The 4532-nt window shown below is 37.8% G+C and overlaps 1 long non-coding RNA gene across 4 annotated transcripts in view; it reads right to left on the reverse strand.

Moving 5' to 3' along the window:
• The window catches only part of LOC146450744 (uncharacterized), a 40862-nt gene extending 39959 nt beyond the window's left edge, over positions 1-903 (reverse strand). For 2 of the 4 annotated variants that reach the window (XR_014860225.1, XR_014860222.1), the window contains exon 1: positions 847-903. This is a non-coding gene — a long non-coding RNA (uncharacterized LOC146450744). The other 2 variants (XR_014860224.1, XR_014860223.1) reach the window with 2 other exon arrangements.
• Positions 904-4532: the final 3629 nt, after the last annotated feature.

A 4532-nucleotide genomic window follows, 5' to 3' on the forward strand; every position in this document is an offset into this window, starting at 1 on the left:
GTTGAGGTCGCTTGAATATTTTAAGTTTCAAGTGAACACAACTTTATAGTACTTTCCCTTCAAAAAATCGGCTAGGAAAAAAACGTTTCATGAAGCAATAGCTAGCAAAGAAATCAACGTCGTTCGACAAAACACCAACAAGAAATGATCCAAGGCGGGTTAAAATAACTCAAATTCCTTTTCAATTACGGTTTCCCCTCTAGGCAGATAACGTTTTACAAGTTATAAACTCAATTTTTCTTTACTTTTAACCTGTCTTTCGATGGATTGTACACTCACGTCCTGTCAGCCTTTCTATCTTGCTACTGTACGAGTGAAAAAAACAGAAAAGTCTTCCATTCTTTTCTTGGAGTACTCTCACACACGCGTGAGGCTCATAAATAGAAGTACATAAGGCTCAAAAATATCTTCACTTTTGCTTCATTTTCACTGATTTGACTTAATTTACCAAATTTGTACGCTCACGCATAACAGAACTTATGAATTCGTTTCCGAATTTAATACCCCAAACAACTTCCGCTAGCTCATCTCAGAACAACACCAAATACTGTACACCAAACAGAAAGGCTAACATAAAAAGCTGTTTACACATTCAAGCTAAGTAATCACCGTCAAATGGCAAGAATTCATTCTTAAAGCTACATAGTAACACTGTATGGTACATTAAAGTCGATGGAACGCGCAAATATTATAAACAACAACATTAGTTTCGATTTCGGTGGTAGTTGATCGTAAATTTGCAACTGAAACAATGAACAAACGCAATATAACAGCTTGGGACTATTTAAGACAAGTCGTTTGTCTGATAATTTGTAGTTTAGATAAAGATTCCGGTTCTGTACTTACCTGCTTCGGAGTCACAGCTTTTTTGTTAATTCAATAGTTTGTCAACAGCACCTTGCGATATGCTTGGTATGTTCTGAGTGCGCCAGCAGTTTCGCGAACTGCGGTCATTTTGGTTGTCACGCAATCTCCACAACTATTTGTTAACAACCTCGTTCCTAGGGTTTCCGGCTCCCGGCCGGGAGGAGAGAGGAGAAATACAATAAAATCTGCAATTCCACAGCGACAAACCGATCAGTGGTGCCGGATCACTTGTAGACCTGGATCAGCAAATTATTTCACATACAAAATATTGACGGCAGACTGATCCCAAAGGTGGAGGTGACGAGTTTGATAGAATAAACAACAAAGGCTAGAATAACTGAAATATATTTGTTTTAAAAAAAACAAATTTTTGCCCGATATTTCGGTTTGCAATACAAACCTTCCTAGGGGGCTGAACGAAAAAGAAAAGTGACAAACATAAAAGGATCGTTAAAAATAAAGATTTAAAATATAAAATGCCCTCGAGGAAGGTTTGTGCTGCCAACCGAAATATCGGGCAAAAATTTGTTGTTTTTTGGCTGATATGAATGAATGAATGAACGAACGAACGAACGAACGAACGAACGAACGAACGAACGAACGAACGAACGAACGAATGAATGAATGTTTATTTCCCACAATTATAAATAACATAATAAGAACATATTGCAATTTACATTGAAGTCGGGAGGAAGACTAAAGAAACCCTTAAGGGCTTTTACAAAGTAGTCCCCCTTTGATTCAAATTACATTTTGAAGCTAAATTAATCAGGATATCAGGTTTGGTGTACCAATAACAGTTATAATAGAAGGTGCAAGTTCACGGTCAGGGAAGTATATTTTTCCAACATTTCAAAAAGCACGGTCTTTCTTCTTCAGGGTATATGTTTGAGACTGACCTTGTGTCAAGAGACGTTACAATAGATACCTGGATAACATGGTAACTCTTTTAAATTGTAACGTCTCCTGTCCCAGGGTCAGTTTGTAATTGTCTTTTTCGTCTTCATCGCTCAGTTTTTTTTTTGTTTTTTTTTTGTTTTGTTTTGTTTTGTTTTGGTTTTTTTTCTTAGGTTTTACGTTCATTACAGCAGCGATTCTTCATTTAACTTTTCACTGAATATAGCAGTTTTCAGTCTCTCGTCAGTAAGAAAGAAAGAAAGTGATATCTTAAAAAAGGTATTGGACTGATCTACCAACCTACATGACGCTTAGGGTCTGCACCAAAGGTCTCCCAGGTATAACGGTCATAAACCGAATGGCAGCAGGTGGGTTGCTCGGTAATTCACGCTTTCATTGCGAAGCGTTACTTGATGTGAAGGCTACTGGGCGTCATTGATATGTGGATAGCGTTTTATTTTGCACTTGTTGCATATGTTTAACAGCAATAGTCAAACTGAATGGAAAAGAACAATATTGTTTGAAAAACTAAACTTGTCATAAAGAACTAGCAAACGATTGCTGGAAATGTATGACTTACAATTCTGTAGGCTTATCAACACTCTTGACACATAATGGCTTTAGGCAGTCCGCGAGTAATTAAGCGGAGAGTGTTTAAATAGTTGAACATTATAGGTTTGAGAACTTTCGCGCGTTTTTGCGCCAAAAACTAATGAGCAAGTCTTACACTAAGTGCGAACCACTTGGCTAAGAGGTGATAAGGGGGTTAGTTTATAGAGAAACTGTGTTGCTGCGTTCGCCGTTGGGGAGTGGAAACGAATATTAGGTTTGATCAGTAGAGTTGATAGGGTAATTTGGCCACTGCCAAGAGATTTGAGTGCGAGTGCTGTAGAAAGAGAGACATAGACTTTCTGTTCCATCAGTTGTTCAAAAGCTGGTTAATGGAAACCAAAAACACTAAATGGCAATCCAAGTCTTGGTTTATAATCCAGGATAAAGCAACTTACAGGAAGCTGCATCGTTGTGCCGTGTTGACCCAAATTCAAAATGGTGCTTGTCCTTGTTTAACCTCACAAGACACAGGCACACCTAATTTTCGTTTCGGTGGAATAACTGTCCGCAAGATCTTAGCCGCCTAAAAAAATTCGGATTAAATTATGATGGAAATAAAAATTTGTATAAGCGAAACTTCCTCTTGAACTTTCAAAACTACAGAAAAAAGCCTGTGCAGATCAGTGTAGCTTTAAGTGCGAAATAAGGTCAGTTAGACTTTTCGGGAAGCCAACAACAGCTTGTTGTTGTCTTGTTGTTGTCAACCTTACTCCCGCTAATGTTCTATATGGTGTGATAGACAATTCAAAGTTCTGTACGTTGCTCAATTTTGCCCTTCTAGTTGCCAAATTTTATATATATCGTTGCAGTTTAGACGAGGCACCCCTTTTCTTCCCCGTCTTTGAAACAGAATTACTCGAAAAAGCTCGCATCGAATATGATATTGCCAAGGAAAAAGGTTATCTAAAACACTTTAAGATTAAATGGGAACCACTAATTCGCAACAAATTCATCGAAGACGTGGTTATTTGAGGGACACCTTGAATCACTTTCCACTACTTTTTTTGTTGTTGCGCTATTTTTGTCGTTTTTCTTTCGGTCGTTTCTTTTCGCTTACCTGTTCATACTGCAATATTGTAAATAATTAACAATAAAAACAAAAACTAGAGGAGTGTGTGGATGGGTTGTTATCTAGATACCTTTTTAGTAGTGCAATGTAAGTGGCTTTTGTACTGTAATGTAAATAATGTCAGTTATAATATTGTATAAAAAAAAAGTTGGTAGTGAAGATACAGTGTTATTATTGTAAATAGTGTTTTTTTGTTAGTACCGTAGTATAGTATAGTATGCTTATATTGTAAGTAAAGTTAGTACTGTAATTATCGCTATTAGTGTAAATCAGTGTTAGCAGTGTTTAGTATTGTATTAGTAGTGTTACATTATGCTAATAAAAATTGTAAATTTGGTGAATAAGATTTTAAACTCTAAAATGTACTGTGACTTGAATTTTGTGCTACAGAATCCGAACAGATCAGAATGTAACAAAAATATTCCTTTGTGAAGGTCATGGAAACACAAAGCTCATCCTCTGGTATATTGCTGTGATAAATCCTCGTTGGGTACCCCCCCTGCCCTGACTTGAAGTTTTAGTCTGGCCAAATGTTTAATTTTTTTTATGTTTTTGATTTTCTTCGTTTGTTACATTGTTGTTCTTCTTTTAGTTTTGGTTAGGTTTGTATTGTTTTGTTCTTTATTTATTCGATTGTTTGTTTTTTGTTGTTTCGTTTATGTTTTATTTCCTTCTTTTTTCTAAGAGACCAACAGTTTCACTCTTGGCACCCTTCCCCCCCCCCCCCCCCCCCCTTCGCATCTCACAAGGCGCAAACTCGTCCCCATGGTCTCTCTTCTTCCCCCTCTTCCCCACCTCCCCGCAAGAGCGAGAGAGAGGGGACTCTCCCTTCTCGCTCTCACGAGAAAGAGGAGAGACCCTGGGAACGAGGTTGGTGTGTAAGTTACATTGAAATGGTTTGAAGTCAACTAACAAAATGGCATTGAGGTGAAGGAGGGGAGGGATGAAGGTGCAAAGGGAAAATCAGGAGGGGGCTTCCCAACAAATATACGACGTTGCAGACACGGGAATCGTCAGAAGACATTTTTAGTTCAGTCAACCACTCTATACATTACACTTGCTTCATGTCAACGGATAAATGCCATAG

The sequence above is a fragment of the Pavona decussata genome, unplaced genomic scaffold, assembly GCF_977016875.1.
Source record: "Pavona decussata unplaced genomic scaffold, jaPavDecu1.1 SCAFFOLD_426, whole genome shotgun sequence".
NCBI lineage: Eukaryota > Metazoa > Cnidaria > Anthozoa > Scleractinia > Agariciidae > Pavona > Pavona decussata.